Source organism: Cupressus sempervirens, chromosome 4 (assembly GCF_028749045.1).
Source record: "Cupressus sempervirens isolate cs-2001-9-10 chromosome 4, ASM2874904v1, whole genome shotgun sequence".
NCBI lineage: Eukaryota > Viridiplantae > Streptophyta > Pinopsida > Cupressales > Cupressaceae > Cupressus > Cupressus sempervirens.
This window is the reverse complement of record NC_143121.1, coordinates 742,669,766-742,693,633: the sequence shown is the minus strand read 5'-3', so window position 1 is coordinate 742,693,633 and position 23,868 is coordinate 742,669,766. Positions and strand designations below refer to the sequence as shown.

General features: G+C 32.3%; 1 pseudogene; it reads right to left on the bottom strand.

The window, feature by feature from the left end:
- LOC149563493 (putative disease resistance protein At5g04720) overlaps positions 1-21,416 on the bottom strand; it is a 36,257-nt pseudogene extending 14,841 nt beyond the window's left edge.
- Between the last annotated feature and the right edge of the window lie 2,452 nt (positions 21,417-23,868).

Genomic DNA, 23,868 nt, shown 5'->3' with positions numbered 1-23,868 from the left:
CCACCAAACATCTAACTAACCAGTAACAGAAGCTATGTGGGTCTTAATGGACTTCATGGAGGATGCCAATTGAGCTCTCATTGGATTGGTTTGTCCACAAGCTTTCAACCTACCAATGAGTGCTTCTAATTCAGTTTTGCCTCTTTCTATTTCATTTAAAATATTTTCTTGTGTGCTAGGAGGAGGTCTTGCAATTGGTTCAGGTTGCAAAATTTGTTGTTCTTGTTGTAAAGGGTTTTGGTTTTGATCTTCTTGAGGGTTTTGGTTTGGATCTTGTTGAGGGTTTTGGTTTTGACCTTCCTAAGGATTTGCCAGTTCATTATTCACATTTCCTTATAAGAAATCAATTGAAATCTAAATAAATAAACAAATTTAAAGAAAAATTGAAAAAAACCTATAAAACAATAAAAAAAAATATAAAACAATGCAAAAAGAAAGTTAGATAACATAAGATCTCGAACTTCGACGGTGAGGAGGCATATTGGCAATGCGGGTGGTGAAAATCTTGTATTCTCTCAATCCACATATGCGTTGTGAGGAGGGCAAACTGAAAAATAGAGGAGAAATGAATGGGCTACGGGTATGCATCCCATTTATAATATTTTAGTTTTTTATAAAGCATGTATGGGCTATTGAAAATTTGAAATTTTTTTTAAAAAAAATATGTCACCTTTTTGACACCACAACTTGATGCACTTACCCAAGTAGTTGGGCGTTTGGCTCCATGAACAACAGACCATTGTCTTTTCAAATTTCTGATAAGAAGTTGTGTGTTCTCCAATATAAAAGCAAGCAATGTCCATAAATATTTTCCTTTCCTCAGCACTAAGACCACTGTAACTAATCTTGACTCTGTCAAAAATGTCTCTACTCATTGTAGTGTTGCGAATAGTATCAAACCAGCAATCAATGTCAGTGTCATCCTATTCGTCATGCAAGAAAGCTCTGATGATTTCAAGAGAATGAGGGTGCCCCTTGCAAGCCTCCACTATTCTTTTCGAGAACTCCTCATAACCGGGCGCTAGAAATGGTCTAAGAAAGGTGTCCCAACAGAACAACTATATACCTACACTTTCTTCCAATCCGCTCATTTTTACAATGTTTGCGATTTGGATGTGGGCTGCATTGAGAATGTGGTGATCTCTACAAGTTATGATTAAACGGCTTCCAAGGGCCAGACAATCCCTAGCCAAGGCATCCAATTATAATGCAATCATCTATGTCATCCAAGATGACAAGCGCACAGATTCCTTGCAAACTATCTGTCAACAAAGATTTGCCCCTTTTCACACTATGCACTTCTTCTTCATAGTACACCAAGTCTTTGAGAATTTGCCCCTGCAATTTAATGAGACTAGCGTCGCAGACATCAAAAAGGAAGAAGCAACATCAAAATCACCATAAATTTCATTATACATGGCTTTCGTAGATGTGGTCTTCCCAATACCACTATACCCCCATATTACAAATCTAACCGCTGTTTGAGCTAAATTGAGATGTAATTTTTGAATGAGAGCTTTTTTCATGATTTCTAATCCCACTGGATATTTGGCAACTTGTAAGGACACCTTATCAAGAGTCTTTATTATGTCATTCGCCACTTTTTTCACTAGCTAAGATTCGAAGCTGCATATGGAAAAGTTAGGGACGACTATAAAAAGAAGGAAAAAATGAATATTTAATATCAATTACAACTATCGATACAAGTGCAATTAAGGTATGCCTATTTCACACACATTCTTAACAAGAGGTGCAGTGGCAAAAGTTCCTACCTTCATAGATGTACATACTATAGACATTTAAATTTCAAAAATAAATTCAAGAATTAATAGCATGATAGAAATAAAACAAATATAATTAAATAGATAGACAGATCATCATTTTGAAACTTCAGATTTGTCAGTAAAAATATATTTGCAGATTTCAATCTTAAAATATATTAGAAAAACATTAATTGTTAGGGGGAAGGAGAGGTGGAACCTTAGTTGAAAAGTGGTATTTTACTGGATGATGTGCCAGTTCACATGGAAAAAATAATCATCTCTAAATTCTAAATATTTTTTAAAATTATTTAAAATAAATACAAAAAGTAAGCGATAAATTTCTTTCTGTATAAAAGAATACGTTGCAAAGTTTTCTTGGTCAAAAGAATAATAAAATTTGGCAACATTTTGTATTTTGTCACATTTGGTATACGTGTCTACTAGGGCAGTAACCACCACATACAAAAACACACTTCATGTCCCTTCCATGCACTACCACATTTTAATGGGATGTTGTCAATAGCTGAGCTCTTGTAGCATTGGTCGTTTCATAAAAAATGGGAAGATTTGTCCTAAGTTGAAGCGGATATTATCTCAAACCGTAAATCTAGTGAATCAGAATACGGAAGGTTGGCTGCATATCTCTGCTTTAGGCTTTTTTTCCAGTAAGATACATAATTACTGGTATTGCTCATGTGAAGTTGGAAAGGGTATATACGAAAATCAAATGTGCGGTGATGTTTTCTAACCTACAAACAAAATTTTGTTTCACAAAAAAAAAATTAACATTTTTTTTTAAGCACAGTGCAAATGTGATTAGTTGATTTCATTCAATACATGTTTTTAACACTTTGAAACTAGACAGAGGTCATTTTGTTTTCCTACTGGGAAGAGCTAAATTTCATTTGTTTGTTTTTCCTGTCCGTTGCTATTGTTTTCCCCTGTTCCTCCTTGCACATTTCGGTTTAGGTTGTTGTCTCTTCTTTTCTAGGGGATGGGCGTGCTTTGCCATTCCGGAGAGTACAAAGTGGTCGGTCATGAAGAAAAGCAAAAACATTGCTGTGAAAGATTTTGGCAAGACCAAGTCCCGGGACGAGTTACATGGTTCACCTTCCCACTCAATTCCCAAGGTTTATAAATTTACTATTGAATCATGTTAGATGTATAAGATCTATTTTGAATTGAATAATGACTGCTTGTTTGTTCATGTCATTGCTTCTTTTTTCTGAAAGCTTCGCAAAATTGGGATTCTTCACAACCCAAAAAATATATATCTATAAATTACATGAATAACTATGTAATCTTATGCTTCCCTCTTGTTGGATTCTTTCAAAAAAAAAAAAGGTCGCTATCTCAAGGAAAGATAGCACTCTCATTTATTAATCACTGGACTACATCAACACATCTTTTTCGAATCTAAGTTCGATGCAATGTATGAAATGTGTGGCGGCAGGATTGAAGCATGTCAATTGTTTGACAAAATGCCCCAACTAAATGTCTTTTTATGGAACACCATGATCATAGGTTATAGCTGTATTGTGAATCGCGATCTATGAGGAAGCTCTTAGACTATATTGTCAAATGCAAAATGAAGGTGTACATGCTGATAATTTCAGCTTTACCTTTGTGTGTGCTCAAGATGTGTGCTTTTCTTTCTAATTTAGAAGAGGGAAAAGATATTCATGATCATATAATCAGAAATAGTTTTGAGTCTTTATTTATGGGGAAGGCATTCACATTCACGTATTCTAAGTGTGGGTGTGTGGAGATTGGTCACCAGTTGTTTGATAATATTCTTGAGAGAGACGTGCTATCATAGAATACAACGATTGTAGCGTATGCCCAAAATGGCTTTTAGAGATGAGAATTAGTGATGTGAAGCATGATTTTGCACGTCCGCAATCAGTGTTATGCAGGCATGTGACAATCTAGAAGGTCAGACAGAATGACACTAAATGCACACTGATTTTCTTTTGCCATACAGATGGCCGAATCAAGCATTAAATTATACAAGTTGAAGTTTTGAGTCGGTGGATAATCATAAGGATCGCTCATTCTCTCGAGCAAACATAGACTTTGCAGATGACATATATAAGGCCCCCAATATCTAGCTGGCCCTCACCCTGATGAACATATCTTTCCATTACTTACTGGTTTATGAGATATTAGTAGACTATTTCGTCAACTTCTAGAAAAGGAAAAACCAAGGTTTAAGATGAGAAAGAGGGATAAGTAGAGTCCACTATTTTAACGGGATAGAATTGACCGTTGGGAGACATATGCAACATTTGGCAACAGGTAAATTTATTCTCACTAGAAGAACAATATCCCTCAGCCACTTGGTCAACTAGTGGCTCGTCTAAGGTTCAAACACACACTTCTAATGGATTCTCATCTTCGAGACTTCCATGTTTGCTTCCACTGGAAGTCAAATACCAACCTAGAGCTGAATATGTTGAACACGAATAAAATAGAAGCACTGGAAATTCGTCTCACCTATGACATTTATATCTCTCTCTTTGCAGAGATTACAGGAGGGAAAATTGGTACTGGCCAGTGGATGAAATGACAATCTGCTGCATATCTAGGGACAGAGGTAGAGTATGGCCACCTCACCGTTTAGATGCCCACCATGCTATAGTAATGGCGTGGGCAAATCTATTGGCACCTGGGGGAGGAACCACAGAGCCTTAATTTATAGATATTGGCTCATGGTGATATTGAAAATTCAATTGACAACCGGCAAGTATCCTTCAATGCAAAAATGGAACATCTTACTGCAAACTCAAAAAGAGAGTAGTTGTTTTGACAAGCACTTTCGCTTCTGGATTACTGCACCTCTTGCATCTCTAAAAAAAAATTATTTCTATACCTACGGGTGGACAATCTAGAATTTTCTATACCTAGAGGTGGACAATATAAAATTTTCTGCATGACCCACTATATTAAATGTTCTCTTTTTCAAGAGGACAAAACATTTAATAATAACTTTGCATCATTATGTTGGCTCGTAAAGTACTCCATAATTTTATTTCTATTTTTCTTGTTTAAAATTGATTTTTATTCCTTGCATTTTTTCATAAGAACCAATAAGACATCAGATAAATAATATTTTTTAACTTTTAAAAATACACAAAATTCAAACTTTAGAAAATAGTTTGAAGGTTGAAAAATTCTTTCATTTTATTGAATAATAACAAGTTTTTAATAAAACTTAACAATTCCATAAGATTTCCTACCAATAGTAGGAACTAATAATCACTAAATGATCACGGCAAAACAATGTGTTTACTGAAATCAATTTATACTAAAAACTTGGCACATATTTCTTAAAACATTTGTTAGTTCTTAATCAGCGAATGAATTACACCTTGTTATTCTCCAAGAGGGAAGTTTTCAAATGTTTTCTAAATTTTTTTTAACCTTGTAGAATAGATGGAAATGAGTAAAGCCACAAAAATCCCTCCGATGATATTTATTTTCTTGCATCTTATCTCATGCGTATGGAGGAAAACTTAAGGTACAAAATTCCTCATATTCATCTCTATCAGCATATGGAGGAAAACTTAAGGTACCAAATTCCTCCTATTCATCTCTATCAACTATCTTCCATATTTAAACTTATTTAGGAGATAATCTTGTCTAATCTACTTGCTTGGCTAAATGGGCCTCTGAGCATGTGTCGGATTGGAACATTGTTGATCATAGGATGCTTCCCCCTAACTTATCTCATAAGTTGGCTCAATTGGTTGACCAGGATAAAGCTCTCTAGTGCTCTTTGTTTCCTCTGTTGTTTTGTTCTCTTAGGTATTTAATAAAAAATTTACCCCACTTTATTCTAATTTTCTTTTTAACTCAACTTTTTGAATCATTATTGCTTTAGGTTTTTTAAGTATTTATTTCAAGCAAAAATCTAAATCTTGTAAACTACTGTGCATATAATGGAGTCTTTATGTCAAAACAATGAAATAAAGAAGAGGAGGACGAAAAAAAATTAGAATAGAAAATCATAGAAGTAAGACTAAAAATTTACTCATATCCTTTACATATTTCCAACTATATTAATATTTGATTGCAACAATATCAAATTACTCTGTTTTACTTTACTTTATGATGATGAAAGACACTATTCTAACATATTAAGTTTTCGTTAATATTATATGAGGGCTATTTAACCTAACATTCCTATATAGCATAGCAATTTCAAAGGACATATTCTTATAAATAATATGAAGATTACTTACTCTAAACTCTTTTACATTAGAATTACTCAATCTAATATTAAGTAAATTATTTTACATCAACCTTATTCAATCTATGTAATGTCCTCACTTTAGCAGTTGTCCAGTTGTGTGACCATTAGCCTTTTATTTTATTTTTATTTTTATTTTTTATCCCGCATTGCTTGTAAAAAGTGGTCAACCCTATGAAGTAGGAATAAAAGGAGAGCTTATGGCTATTGTTAGGAAAGTTGGATATGAGAAGAAAATACATGTGTGAGTTCAAATCTATTTTGGGCATTAGAAGATGTCTATCCTCTCTTGTAATATTCTAGACGTCGTTCCCTTAGGGTTTGGCCTTTAGAATACATTGCTATTAGTTTCATTAATAGGTAGCGGGGGTGCATTTCCAGCTACAGATAGATTGGGTGCTTGTTCATATCATTCTCACTCCTTTTCCAATACTTGTGCCATTGTGGAGGGATGATTTTATGAGGGTCATGGACAAGTTGAAGGCAAATTCTTATTGTAGTAGCATTCTAGCATGACACTATTCATATTACTATAGCAGCAAGATGGGAAGTCATTATTAGAATATCATGTTATAATGGTGGAGTAATTAGTGAGTTTTCTATGTATTTAATTTTATTAGTTTGAAAATTAATATTATTTCAGTAGTAGTTCAATCTTCAGTTTGCATAAATTCCTTCTTGTTTATGTTATGTGGTTTCAAAATCTGTGCAAAAACATTAAAATCTTTATCAACAGTTGGTTCAGTTCTTGGGCATTTCCAAGGTGCCCATTATAGTGGTATCAAAGCTATAAGTCATGCCATCCTGTGGAGCTCTTATAGGGAATTTGGAACAGCCAGATAGAGAGAAAAGTATTTGACAAAATGTCAAAACACTAAAAGAAGAAATTAAAAAGGCTAAGCATTTATTTTTGAACATACTATAGGGGCTTTATAATTTCCGCAATATCAAAGCAAGACAAAGTAGGAGTTCAGACTTGCAGAGAGAATAGTCTAGTTCATCCATGCAAAGGGACATACAATCCAGTCATACAGACATAGAGGAGATATTCTTTGAACAAGATAGTAGTATGGGTGACTAAGATGACAGGAATACAAGATCAGGTGGAGGCAAGAATATAGGTCTAGATTAGGAGGAGGTAATATTCAGATGATTATTGGGTACATTAGAGGAGGGGCAATGTATGCAACAAGAGAAAAATAGGTGAATGGATATGATGATTTAGCTTATGGCTAGATAGATGGGCATTAATATTAATCCAGGTGATGCCAACAATGGAAATAATAACATTGGGGGAAATGATAACAATAGGGGCAATGAGAATAATGGAGGTCGAGGCAACAACAATAGTCGTGACAATAACATTAATGGTGATAATGGACATGGAAATAATGGGAATGAGGCTAATAACTTTAGACATGTTGCACACCTAGCTCGAACAACAAGCTTGAGACCTCTTTTACCCACCTTCCCACCCAAAGATCTGATTCAACCAATAAATGAACCATAGATTACTGAGTTACAAGATCAATTTAGGAGAGACTAGGAGGCTAGTGGACTAGGATTTTAGGCAAATATTTCCCTCAGAGATTTTATAGACTTGAGGATGAGACACATGCCTAGATCGGGAGGGAGAAATCAAAACTTTGAGATGAGAAAGAAAGTTGAAAAACTTTCTTTACCTTATTATGATGCTTCAAGGAAGATGACTACACGAGCTTGGGTGCAAAAAGTAGATACATACTTCCAATTGAATCCTATGCCTAAGGAGGAGGCTATCAGGTATACGACTATTCACTTAGATGGTCCATCCCATTAGTGGTAGCATCATGGCATGGTAACCTTGGGACATAATCAAATCACATCTTACAAGGAGTTCACCGAGAGACTTATAGAGAGATTTGATACTAAAGATTATGAGTTACAATTTAAGGAATTTGCAGAACTCAAGCAGTGGGGATCAATTGAAGCATATATTAGTGAATTTTAGAGGTTAGTTGTGTTGGTCATAGATATTTTAGAGAGGAGGTTAGTAGTGTTCTTTATAGATAGACTCTCAGATCCCTTGAGGCGTTGGGTTAAGGGGCATGACCTAGCTATGTTACAGGAGGCCACTAAAAGGGCTCGTGACTTAGCACCTTCTTCTTTTAGGAGCAAATTCTAGCATAGGGATTAATAAATGAAAAAGGACATAGAGAAGGATAAAAATTCTTTTCACAAGGATGCTCAGCTAAAAAGGGATAATAAGTTGGATAATGACACGCTGAATGAGTTGAGGAAGAAGAAGCTATGTTTTCATTACACAGAGCCTTTGGACTTATCTCATAAGTGTCCTCTCAAGGCTAAGGTAAATCAAATGGAGCATTTCTCAATAGAGGAGTCACAGTCAAAGAGGGAGGATCAACACTCTGATTCAGATAACACTAGTGAGGAGAGCAACATTCCTAAGGATGAGAAGTCATTGGTGATTAACGGAGGCTCAGAAGGCAATCACATTTAAGGTTAGGGGTACTATCCAAGGGCAAAAAGTAATCTCACTAATTAACACTAGGGCTACACATAATTTCATAGATGCAAGATTGGTATCCAAGAGAGGTTTACAGACCGAGGAGCACACTGGGTTTAGAGTCATGGTAGCTGACGGTGACAAATTATTATGCACTCAAAAGATATATAATCTTCACATCAGGTTTGGATATGGCTATGAGTTGGAGGATGAGTTCTATGTAGTAGAAATGGGAGACTATGATGTCATCCTTGGCATGACATGGATGGCTTCGCTAGTCGAGTTCACACTCAACCTAGAAAAATTGGAGATGAGGTTTCAACGTGAGGGAAGAAATATTGTACTTAGAGGACTTTTAGATGGGAGTTACAAAGTAATCTCCTCGAGGAGAATGCAGAGACTATTTCTGCATGATGATGTAGAGTGGGTGATAGAATATTTTACTATACCAGTCTCACAGGAACCATAGGTGAAGAGTCATCTAGTAGATATTTAGGAGATACTTGATAGGCATGCTAAATTTTTTTGGCAAGATTCTGCATAGTGTTCCTCCTGACAGAGGGATAGAGCATGTTATTGAACTCAAGGAGGGTGCCAAACCAATTATGATGTCATGACCCCTTCTAAAAGGGAATCCTATAAGTATAATTGAATAAAATTATATGATGATAGTTCATTATATGATTAAAATATATACTATCATTAATTATTTCAAAAAAGAAACATTATTGATAACTATATAGATAAATATTTATAATCCATTTATAAATTTATAATAATCATAATTATAAGTATTATTAATAATATATATCTTATCTATAGACCCATCATTATAATGCCTAAGTTGATTGCATTAATATTGTAGAAACTTATTTAAATATTAATCCAATACATAGACATCTATTATTAGAATAAAAAGATTTTGACTTAATTAGATAAATACATAATAATTGTCTATTGGAATCACTAATTATTAAATCAAACACAATAAATAAATTGATTACTAAATCAACACCATTAAAACATGAAACAAATAATGTCACTGCCGAAATGAGTGAGAGATCATGTCTTATCGAATTAATGAGGATCATATTTAAGAGGGATAATCATCAAGTTTCCTAGAAAAGGAGGAGGACAGATCACGTGCATAAAAAATGTGGAGCAAGGGAGGCATCGGGTTCGATAAAAAAGTGGTAGTTTATCACTGAACTACATCAGCCAAAGCGTCTAACCTTGATTTCACAACGATATCAATCAAAACGACATTGATCAAATCACACTCATTGAACCACAAGGAGGTACGACATCCAACTCAATTCCACGTCGATATTGTTGGCAAAGTGTGGAACTTGAAACATGCGGTTGCATTAAAGCCCAACCATCCTTGAGCTGAAACCATGGAGCAAAGTACTATTGATAGAACGTTAGTGGATAATGTATTAAGGAAGGCCGCGAGTAAAGAAGAATTGATAAACAATTTATAAATTGAATTACCAATATATTAAGAGGCCTGAAATGATATGTTATTAGAATAGATTCCTAATTTCAATTATATTTTATCTTATATACAAAAATATTAATTTTATAACAAAATATTTATTATATATATGTATTATATATATAAAATACAATTTCATATATGTCCGAGTATAGAATGGGTACTTGAAGTCATTTATAAGACTATAAATTGGAAACGAAGAATGATTTAAAGGTCATCCAAAATGGGACATTACAAGTGGTATCAGAGCCTCTTTCTTGCCAACCCATGGAAAGAAGTTAATGCAAAAACACCAAAGGGATCAGAGAGCATTGGAAAGGTAAGGAAGGAAATAGTCCACCAAAATGAACAATCAAATAAGTAATGAATTAAAAGCTTTCATGGAACAAATGAACCGACTCATGGAACAAACTGAAAGAAATGCTTGAGCTATAACTGAGCAAAGTGAAACGAACTGACTCCTCTTAGAAGCCCTTGGTAATATAAACAAAAATGTGGGAGATACAAACTCTCACCACTATGAAGATATTAAATCAACTACATAGACCCACGAGACCCCCCTTCCTACTTAGAGATTCATGATAAATGCAAAAGAGAGCTCAACAACTATCGTGACAAACTAAAAAGAAAAAATGTATGCTTTCATTGCAAAGAGAGTTGGGAACCAGGACACATATATGGAAAGGGAAGCCAAGTTCAAAAAATGGACACCACGCTTGATGGGGGAGCAAAGGGAAAGATGAATAAGGGGCCTAAATATAATCAGGAAAGTAATGAAGATGCGAAGGACTGACAAGAATTAGATGAGCTACAATTTTAGTAGTGATATATATATATATATATATATATATATATAATTATAATAATTAGTGAATCAAATTACCTCCTAAGTAGACTACCTTGATGGATGTCAAAGTGTTGCCATCAAGGCCAAGAGGGGCAAAGTTTTGCTCTTAGGCTTAGGTAGGATATTTAAGGAGAATATGATTACCATCTAAGTAAATCATCTTGATGGATGCCAAAGTGCTGCCATCAAGGCCAAGAGGGCCAAAGTTTTGCTCTTGGACTTAGATTGGGAAAATAATGTTAAGATGGACATCTAAGTAGACTACCTTGATGGAATGGTAGAATATTTTCATCAAGGCTAGGAGGGCCAAAGTTTCACTCTTAGGCTTAGATTGGTCAAGTTAAGAAAAAATTGACATCATGTCAACTTAATTCAATTAAGAATCTACCAAGTAGACCAACTCATTGGATGATTGATGTCTTCCATTGAGGCCAAGGGGGCCACAGTTTTGCTCTTAGGCTTGGTAGGATATTATTTTAGAACTAATTTATCATGACTTATCTTTTCTTTCGAGATATTATATACATGTGCATGCTAATGATTACTTGTTCTTGCAGGATTCATGATCAATAAGACGTACTAGGGAAATATATTTTGTAAATCGTTCCCTTTTCTCTATTTCATTGTGAGAAATAAATTATAAAGAATCAATCAAAGATATATGATGTGTCCGCTTCATGTTTTCATCTATCTACATCATGTATGCTTTGTGTGTTCATGCATTCATAGGACTACTTTTGTCTGCTTCATGTTTTCATTTATTAAAGATGTATATCTCATAAATCTTCTAGGACTTTTGTGTGCAGATATATTGTGTGTCTATGAAGGAGTTTTGTATTGCTTGAGGACAAGAAATTTTGATAAGGGGAGACTATCATGACCCCTTCTAAAAGGGAATCCTATAAGTATAATTGAATAAAATTATATGATTACAATATATACTATCATTAATTATTTCACAAAAGAAACATTATTGATAACTATATAGATAAATATTTATAATCCATTCATAAATTTATAATAATCATAATTATAAGTATTATTAATAATATATATCTTGTATATAGACCCATCATTATAATGCCTAAACCGATTGCATTACTATTGTAGACACTTATTTAAATATTAATCCAATACATAGACATCTATTATTAGAATATAAAGATTTTGACCTAATTACATAAATACATAGTAATTTTCTATTGGAATCACTAATTATTATATCAAACACAATAAATAAATTGATTACTAAATTGACACCATTAAAACACGAAATGAATAACATCACTACTGACATGAGTGAGAGATCGTGTCTTATCAAAGTAATGAGCATGATATTTAAGAGGGATAATCGTCGGGTTTCCTAGAAAAAGAGGACAAATCATGTGCACCGAAAACAAGGAGCAAGGGAGGCATCGGGTTCGATAAAAAAGTGATAGATTATCATAAGAAGAAATCAATGGTCCCATTTCTTAGCTCAAGTGATGTATATCTATAATTTAGTAGGAATTCCAAGGAGTCAAATAAGCAGTCTCCTATGTTGTACTTAAATGTTGGTACTCTGCATAGTCCTTTGTTCTTTAGTACAATGTCAATACTGCAAGTTTTATCTTGACCTGTTCGCTTGTAATGCTCTAGGTCTATGATTTCTATTTAATTTTGTATCATTTTATGTTTCAGGAAGGACTAGTACCACCTTAGTTTTCTTGTCACTTATATACTTACGCAATGTTTCTTTTCTACATGTGGGATTTCTTTCCTATATGACAAGATGCATCTTTTCAATATACTATTTTTAGTTATCTTAGATTATTTAGTTTGATTTTTCTATTCTTTAAAATTACACATTCCATAAGAAACTATACTATACATTACAATATTTAGTCTCATTTATTCACAAGTATCTAGTATGACACAATTCAACTTTCATAGAATGATTTAGATTCGCACTATGGTCATCATGACAAGAAAAGTGTACTTCCACATTGATATTTTTATTGAGGAATAATTGCATACACCATTTCACAATGATAAATGTTAACCTGAAGACATGTAGGCTGTACACAAACTTATACTTCTTATTTCTTCTACTATCGCATATTAGAAAAAGATAGATTATGATACTAGACTAAAAAACACATAACATGTCACATCATTAGAATTCATTGATGAAGTATTTAAAAAACAAAATGCGAATAGAAAACACAAGTATTGAATACAAAAATTAATACTCTTGTTCTTTGGTCATGTCTCCATGTTATCTTTATGTTTTTTTCACCTTTCCTCTTCACATCACCACCACAATATTAAACAGTCATCGATGAAATATTCAAAAAAGAAAAATGCTAATACAAAACACAAGTAGAAAATACGAAAATTGCTACTATTATTTTATTTGATCATGTATCCATGTTATCTTTATGTTTTTTTCACCTTCTCTTCATATCTCTACATCAAATACGATATGCTGACTATGTCATCAAGCAATAGAAATAATGTTGAGATTGCTCTATGTCTATACCATTTGAATCATAAATTCAATGATGAAGCTCAATGACATTATTATCACTTAGACCATGACATTCATGGCATGTATATTATGATGTCACATGGAAATTGGAGAAGTCAAATGTGTCATGGTTAACACCATACATGTCTATATTATTCAGATTGGTAGCAAGATTGTTTAGAAATGAAGGAACATTTTCAGTGGAAACATTACTAGCATATTTTTCTATAAATGAATCCATGTTAAGAACTACAACATTCCATTTTTCATGAGATAGGTGCATGGGGAAACATCTTGTTGCAATAGTTGGAATGGGCATGATTTTACAAAATTTGAGGAATGTATATTCTGATAACTCATTTAAAAATTGGGTAGTCTAGTTGCACAAGGATAAGTTGATTCAGATAATGGATAGTGAATTTTTGTCACTTTCTAAAGAACACATGTTATCTATGGTAGCAGCATATATGGAATTGATATGGTCTTTCCATGAAAGATCTTGTATTAGATTTCTATGAAAACTTTCAAGGATGTTAGGTTTCATGTGCATCATAGTTAGAAAGTGTTGCTTCTTAGTAATAGGTATTGTATGACCAAAATGATCATTTGTATAGACAATTCACAATGGAACATTTCTTTCTATTTCTATTGGACATCATTCAACTTGAAGGGTCAATCCAAGTTGATCTTTCTCTAAGTGAGAGATACTTTTTGTTTCATGATCTTTGTATCTGGACACAAAATATTTGTAATGACTTTGTATCCATTGAAGGAAATTATAGCCATATCATATGTGATAGTAGCTTCCTCTTTGGTATCAAATGTTCCTAGCCATTTTTTATTTTTTTGTATAGGATTCCACACTTGTGCAACATAATGACCACTTGAACGTTTCCAAACACCTTGATATGACTTTTCTTTTGGAAAATTTTTAGATCCATTGCTAAATGACATATATCCTTTTCTTTCTTCAACTTTTTCAGTACATTCTTGCAATTCAGACAACTTCATGAATTTAGTTTTCTTCCTATTTGATCTCATTACAGTTGAGATCTGAGTGCTTTGCACATTGCAGTGTTGATTATGAGGTGTACAGTTGACATGTAAAAAGTTGGTGTATGCATTACTTCCTCTCATTGACATGTTGGCCATGTCATATGCAAAGGTTGCTTAAATTGTTGTCATTTTTGTCTTCATAGCTTGGGCAATGTTATCTTTGCTGAAAATCGACCAGATTCTTTCTACATGTAATCTATTTTTGGATTTGATTGTGTGCATAATTTTTAGCATCAACATTTCGGATCACACTCTATGATCCATCATCAGGATGAGAGAATGCAAGAATATCATATGTTTTCTTGCAAACACCCCTATATGTCTTCTTCATTTCTTCTTTTGTGTTTCTATATCACAATTAAACTTTTGTTAAGACATGTTGCAATATGCACATATTTACTACAAATGAACAATCCTTTCAAACAATAATTTCAATTATAAAGTTAAATGAAAACCATATGCAATTCCAAAAAATAGTAGCATATTCTTCATAATCATCTTTTGTCAATAAGTACTTGTAGCTTATATTCATTATAAACATTATTTTCGTACTATGATCAATCACAACACTACTAGCTAATAAATACCAAGTGTCATTACTATTGTCATGACTAGTGACATTACTATCATTGTACGTTGCTAGGTTATGTACCAAATGCATTCAAAATGATTACCATACTCACTACAATTAACGTTACAAACCACAAAGTATTATTTACTATGAGGAATAATGTATAATTTATCAATATTATCAATATTAGTACCATCCATGCCTTTGTTACAAGTTCATCATAGGTAGGCACATGCTTAGTTTTGTTCTCAGCCAACTTAGTCATCATGTTCTATGGATATGCTCCATTCACTGTAAGGGGTCACCAATCCAGAGACAATTCAAAAACTTAAAACAAATTCCTAGATTATAGGTGGTCTCGACCTACAAATGTATATATACATTCTAATCTATTCTATGAGGTTCTAATTGTAGATTTTGTAAGCTTTTCAAGAAGACAATACAATTAGTAAGTTTGCATGTCTAAGATCTATTCAAGGACACCACTTCTTTGACTTTTTTCGTTAGCAATCATTATTTTGAACATAGAAACTTATGTCAATAGAGATCTTATGAAATTCTAACATGGATGTTAAGGAAATAATATAGAAGGAAACAAGTAGATTTTGGAAACTTGTAACTTTGACATTTCTAGATTCTAATCAAATGTATAACTTTACTTACTATTTTGTGAATTGCCAAGCTTGTGTATTTGATCCTTGTTGATTTTCCTAGTTTGCAATCAAAGTATCATATTAATAAAAACATAATCAAACCTTCACAACATTAGATGTAATTAATTAGGTCACTAGTTCTTATTTTACATATGCCAAAATAATCTATTGTGTAGCATAATCATTGTGCACATATTAACTGTAGTAGATCAAACTATTACTAGTTCTTAGCAAACTTTGCAAAAACATGGTTAGCTAAACAAAGCTATCTACACATTTGCAATAGTCAAAGTTAAAAACAACTTCTAATATATTATAAAGTGAGATGGAGATTACTAGATACATATTGTAGTACATTTGTTGAAGCCTAAAGAGATACTTTACTAAGAAAAAAATGACATAGAAATGACTAGATACATATTATACTATGTCATAGTGGAAAATATTATAGCTTTTACATGCAAGTTACGAACTTTCATTCACAGTAAGCATAAGCTTATACATCATCACTATATTCTTGTGGCAGTTGTCATCTTGTAATCATTAGTTCATCACTAAAGGAAGTGTCATCTCCCAATATCTACTACAAGATGAATGCCAAATGGCATGAAATTATTTTCAAATACAAACAAAAAATGACATGAGTAATGGTGCTTTATGGTCTTAGCTACCAAGGCTCTTGTATCATTATCATACCATCGCCCAATAATCTTTGTGTTGTCATGTCTTATAATCCATTTGAGCGAAAAGGTTGGATATGTTACCACAAGGTTTATTATGGATAAAAGTGTTTTATCTTCAACAATCGTGCTAAATGGTGATAGTTCACAAAATAATGTCTTGCATGCTGGATTAAAAATGATTTTCAATTCTTCAAGAGTGTGATTTCCAAGAGGGAAATGTCTTATTATATCTTGACAATGAAATTTGATATGGGCTTCCCAATATTGTTGCACCAAATGTTTTAGGTAAATTAATTCACCATTAGTGATGAATGGGGATAGAACACGAATTTGATTGGTGTTTGGTATTGGCTGAATGTCTCCCCATCCATTATATATGAACATGACAACATGCTTATCATAAAAATATCTTTCCAATATTTTTCTTTGGCATTCATCTGGAAGTTCTAGAAGTTTTTCAAGAATACTAGATTCTTGACTTTTTAGAGAGGTGATCTGTATTACAATCTAATGAAACAAATGCATCAAGAAAATCCATACTTGTGTAATGTGGAAATGAAAAACCTATTTGCAATGAGGAACATTTTTTAGAATTTACCAAGCATCAGTCAGTTCTAAGATATATCTTCAACTTAGTGTCATTATTTTGTCAATATATTTTTTATGGCAATAATCATACAAATATCATTAATATAAATGATTCCATACGTACTATTCAATAAATGTGCAACAGATGGCTATCATTTATAGTGTTTAATTTTGCATCAATGCATTTATTAAATGATAATGCATTCCACTATTCATTACATGCTAATAGTATAATTAGTATTCAAGTTCAAAAGTTCTCTATAGTAATTATAGTATCCTAAGTTTACAACCAATTAGATTCATAGCAAAGCTAGAAGATACATTACTTTCATAATCTTTTTATTCATATATATCGATACAATACTCATATTACTTATGCATACTTGTTTATTGATAGCATAAAGTTCCTAGATAGAGCACCTAGTCTATGTAGCATTCTACATATTTTGTAGATACATGTAACAATAGGCAAAGGACAATAGTCTCTATGCTATTTTTCACACTTCATACATACATGTAACCATAGGAAAAGGACAATGTGATAATTGAACTAGGACATTAGTATTTTCAATTTATGAGTAGAAGTCAATTTATAGTACTACTAGACAATCAAATAGTTCATGAAGAGCTTGTAGTTGAAGGAGTTGGAGTAGTCAGATCTGCTTCAGTTGGGAGTTATTTCTCACTTGGATGATTTTGTTCACATGGAACACTAGTTCCCTTGGGTAGATCTATGTACAAAGACATGAATGCATTGTACACATTTGTCACTCTTGTTACACGATGTTCACCCAAGTGAGCAATGTGTGCATTTAATGCATGAACTAAAACAAGATCACATTCATTAGTAATAGCTAAATGCACAACACTATAAACACATGATGCAGCCTCACACTTCTCAAGTGCTTTATGGGAAAAGAGGCCACCAGCAATAAATGCACGTTGAGTTCCTCAATATGCACAAATTGCTTCATGGTATCCTGTCTGTGGCACAAAGTACTCTCGTACATAAGAATTTGCTAGTTTCTCAATGATTGTTGCTTCTTGTACCAAGTCCATATAATTCGATAAGAATCATGAAATAATATCAGCATAGAAGATTGTTCATGAAGCATTTTTCAAAAAGTCTTCACCTATCAGTGTCCTTAGAGATTACTCAACACATGAATAGTCACATATGAAGATATGCCACATTGTAGTTGATTCAATTGGTCCTATAATGGGACAGTCCCACTACGGCCTTGGAATACATACTTATCCATTTTCAAGTTGTAAAGCTTGTTATCAACTTTCTAATTGTTAGATTCTAAAGTCTTTGAAATTTATAAAGCTAGTTATATTAGTCACTAGCACAATTCTCTTAGTAGAGGAAGTAATTGCTCAAAAATGTCGCAAGTATTTTCTATAGCACAAGTTTTCATGATTGAGAAGAATCAAGAAGATGTCCAATAATAATCTTTAGTTTTGTGTTGTTTTGTTATGTTTTATTTATTATAGAAATAAATAAACTTTCAAGATGTAGTACATATTATCATTAACATGAAAATATGAGCTCATAGGTTTACTTTCAAAAAAATAATAGTCGGCATTAGAATTTTTATTATTATTATTTTTAAAGGAATTTGGAGAAAGTTTTTTTTAATAAATAAATCAAAATTATTTTTTTACCAATGAGATATTCTAATGATGGAAAATATAATAAGAAAGTTCTTAAGTGGGAAATGTTCTTTTATTGATAGATTGGCAGAAATGATTCTTGCTAAAAATCATTGGACATCAATGGATACCACTTTACATGGGGCTATGAATTAAAATTTGCATAAGTATCTAAGGAAAATATTGTCAATGACATGAAATATGATTATGATCAACATCTTTATTTCAATTGTACCCTATGAATATATTGGTCCCACTCCCTATTCCCTTGTCTTCTTCAACATTAAGACTTATTTCTAAGTGAAATCTGTGATGACTCCATTTTAAGTTAATTAGTATTGAAATTGGTAATATTGCAACTATGATATGCACATTAGATCTAGGGGTTGGTAACTTTAAAAAAAATTATAATTAAAAAGAAGAAAGTGAGTTAATTTTGTTGGATCTTTGTGTAACATTCCTAAATGTGAATTAGGAAAATAAAAACTAATTATAAAATTTCAAAAAAATTGATATAAAAATCTAAAAATAATATCTAAAGAGGAAAAATTAATTTAATTTTTCTTTTTCTATATAGTGAAAACCATTTTAAAGACATCTTAAATAGGTATCATAATTCAAATAAGCAACAAATTAAAATTAGTATCTTGTCTAAAGTTTTCTCTTGAATCATAACACTGGATGATTCAACTAAAAGCAATAAATATGATTATCAGTGTTTGATTATGCATCATATGAGGGCCTCTATGTTTCGTCTATAAAGTCATAAAATACAACTATAAAGTTTTCAATTGCATAAACCTCTCTTTTAGAAGTGAAAGTGCCTCATTATTGTGAAATTAAAATATTTCCAATTTTGATGGGGGTATCTCAATCATAAACTATTGCAATACATTGTCCACTTGATACCACCCTATTATATCAATCAAATAACATGTCAACACCAAGCCCATGTGATCTTCATCACCCTCCCACATGTTTATGCTTCTACTCTCTTCTACAACTTCTATCAATTCATTCAATATCTTTGATAATGTGAGTTTCCCAAGTGACATAGCTTATACTTCCATCACATCATCTTTTTGTACACATATTGGATTCTATAGTTATATCCACCTAAATTATTGAAGTTCCTTCACACACCACTATTATTATGTTCTCCAAGGCCCACACTAACATTGGTGTATATGATATGTGTAAAAGACTAACTGTAGATCTTTGCATAACTATGTCAACATTATTCCTATTGTATAACATGACAACTATGTAGTATTCTAATCCCATTTGAAAGAAACTTTTGGTCTTTTTCAAATAGCAAAGGCATCACTACAAATTACATAAGAAAAGAAAACTGATTATCTTAGCTCAATTTCTCTACCTACATTAAATATTCAATGTCCAAAAACTGGGAAGAATATTCACTAAAATTATATTGCGTCGGTCATTTCTAACTACACTCATATTGGGCATTAGTTTGAGCTCACGATGGAAGAGGGGGAAATCCTTTATATTGGGGACTGCGACTATTGGTTTTGATTTGACTTGTTGACTTTTGGGGCTTGATTGCTAATCCATGCTTATGAAGTTGCTAGAGTTCAAAGCTTGGTTGCATAAATGGTTTTAATAGGACATACACACCCATCACTTAGGCTAGGTGACTTTGGCAATTAGTGAAGTGTGCCTTCCTTTGTAATGCCCCACCAAGGGATCCAAAGAATTAACCTAGAATTTGACTAAGTTTGGTAACCTTTTCTTTTTTTTAAATAACATGAAAGTAAATACCACATATAACTTGTACATAATAACGGAAGTAATAGCAATGTCCATCTAAAAGTAAACATAACATACATAACCGATTTCATTCTTTAAGAATCCCTTAATGTTGAGTTACATCGAAATTAACTAACATACATGAGTCCATCTAGTAAAAGATCCACATGAAATAATAATGATAAGTCCAATGTTTAAATATTACATTCCAAATGCTCATTCATCCACTGTACATGTCATAGGGTATGAAGGCTTAAAAGAATATACATAGGTGAAATAAGGTACATCATCCTATTCTAATCCATGATACATCAAAGTAGAGATAATCACATGATACATCATCATAGAATACATATACATCCATCATAAAGATCAAACATAATTAACTAAGTGCACGGTTTACGTTTCCAAGTTTAGAGAAAGAATTTGAAGGAACATTTTGTACGTTTTTCCATGTATTGTTTTTGGATGGATAAAAAGTTTTCCTTTATAAATCCAATTTTCAATTACAATATTTTATTGAAATCGTTCCCCACCAATATTTTAATTAAATTTCATATACTTTATATATTTTATAATTTAAAACTATTAATTAAATCTTAATAGTTAAATTATAAAATTATAAAATTATTCATCATTATAAAAGATGAATTCTTAAATCTTTTATCAAATAATAATAATTCAGATTTATTAATTACATATTTACATATTACATATATATATATATATATATATATATATATATATATATATATATATATATATATATATATATATATATATATATATATATATATATACATATATATAAATAATAATAATTATCGCATTTTTAAAAAAAAGCGAAATATAAAAATTGAATTATTCAAATTCGATGGATGACATATATTATAAGTTAAGCGCTTCACATATTACAACCAGCGGTGACCATACTCAATGGTTAATACACTGTCGCCACACATAAGCCGTGCAGCCTGCAACGTCGACACTCTGTCAAGTGCAGGTGTCGTGCGCACGGGTCTGCATACGATGGACAGACGGGCTGGTATGTCCGCCCGACCCATGGTCAATACATATAATGTTTAGTTTTATAGCATTTTTCAAAAACACAAATACAAATCGCAATGCGATTTTGTATATATATATATTTTCACTGCGATTATTAAATTTGATTCCTTAATTAAATATATACACATGTATATATATATATATATATATATATATGTATGTATGTATGAACATACATATGTGTGTGTGTGTGTGTGTGTGTGTGTGTGTGCAGATATAAACATACATATGCACAATATATATAAATTCTAATTCTCAAAATTTTCTTATAAACTTTTAATACCAAATTTTTTTTTCCAATAAATAATCTAATGGGTTTGGCTATGAATTTAAACCCTAGCCCCATTTTTTTTTTTTTTTTTTGCAGATCTATGCATATAAAGATTTCCACATACATTCCATTGCACATATTGAGAATGCATAGAATAAAAATATGAAATTCTTCAAAAGACATATGGAAGACACGAAGAAGACATGAATGCATGATGCGAAAATAGCATAAGAAAAATCACAAGAATCTACCTGGATTCTGATGCTAATTCACTTTTCCTTAGAAAACCCGCAGAGCAAGCTCCCTTCTTCAAAGTTTTTGAGTCCTCCAATGCTCTAATTGCTCTCTGCCCTCTCTCTCTAAGCTGCTATGAATGCTTGAATATAAAGAACTCTCAAGAAACCTTTGGAATGCTTCTTGAAACCGCTGAAAGGTGTCACCAACTAAGCATGGGTCTTTTCCAATTCTTTTTGATGAGTCAGAGAATTGTAGACACCTTGTGCTTAATTGATGCACTAACCCCCGTGTTGTTGACACATGTTAATTCCCATGCAAGCTTGTAACTCCAATTTACTTTTCAAATAATTTCTATTTAAATTTTATAACTTTCATTTTAATTTTTATAACTTTTATTATTATTATTTTATTTATTACTTTATTATTATTTTATAATTATTATTAATTTTAATTTCTAGTTTTCTTTTATTTAATTCCTTTCCTCAATAATTCACATTTAATTAATCACAATCAAAATATCAAAGACCATGATATTTTATTAATTTTCTCAAATAATTAATTTATTAATTAAATCTATTTATTAAGACTTAATTAATAGAAAATTCACCATAGACCTTCAAGATAAAATATGAAAACCCATCATAGAACAAATCATACAAAATAAATCTAAAGGGTTAAAAATCACGAAATATGTCATCTGACACATTTCGTGGGTATTCAACTCTGATACTTGTCCTAACTCACTAGGACAAATGGTTTTTAGGTTTGGGATTTGGACTTGAGAATTTATCTCCCTTCTCTTATCATCGAGATAGTATAATAGGGTACGCTCATCCTGGCAATTCAGGGAAGTCGATACCCGATGCCTACAACCTGCAGAAAAACCATGCATGTACATACAATATATAATGCTAAGCTAAACAGACAATGGCAGGAAGTGGTGCATCGTGTAGATCCCGACTAAGCAGGTGACTACGACTCCCTTCTTTAACCACATCAGATATGCCATACAATAAGAAAACACACACACCATACACATGCAAGTATGGGGTAAGTAACCATAATAAAACACATGAGATAATAAACCATCTAACTAATCATCATTAATAACTGAAAACAATGTAATGATCATGAAATGTAAAGTCTAAATGATCTCATCATATATCAATTGAATCCCTATCATAATATCTGATAGTGTCAAAACAACACCACTAAACCATCAACATAAAACTAGTCTACATAGTTTGTTAATAATAGCAACAATAAGTCTAGAAAAGATGAGAAGGAGGGTAGGAACTACATCCTTACTACAATCTAAATCACCTTTCTTTTGACAGTAAAAACTCAATTACTTTGTGAACTGGATGTGAGCTTATGCTAGAATGATTTTAATTAAATAAGATTAGTCTAAACTTTTTCGATAAGACCATACCGTGATCAGATTAACTACAGAGTTGGAAAAAAGGTCATGTGTCCAAATATCTCAACGTCATAACATTTAAAACCCAATTGCTAAGTAGAATTTAGCATTGCCTATCCAGTCCCATGTCAATGGTTTAATAATGAAACAAAAATCATTCAACACAGTCATAATATGGCATATTCTAAGCCATACCAGTTAGGGATGGAAAAAATATCCTTAATGGGCAAAGTAATACGTCAGATACTATCCACGTTCCTATTGGATACAATTGTCTAATTGTGTGTTGTCTTTGATGTTAGACAAATGTCATATCAGTTATCAAACAAATTCTATAGAGCTCAGTTGGTTAGCAAAGCAGAATCTAGAGCCTACCAAGTGTTCCTAAAAGTTACTCTATGGAAATAGTTTTTACCGAGCTCACTTGGGTGTCAAAGGTATCTGTGGCAGAAGTTAGTTTCTATTGAGCTCACAAGGTCAGTGAAGGAAAAGTCAGTGTTTATCGAGTTCACTCAGTCAC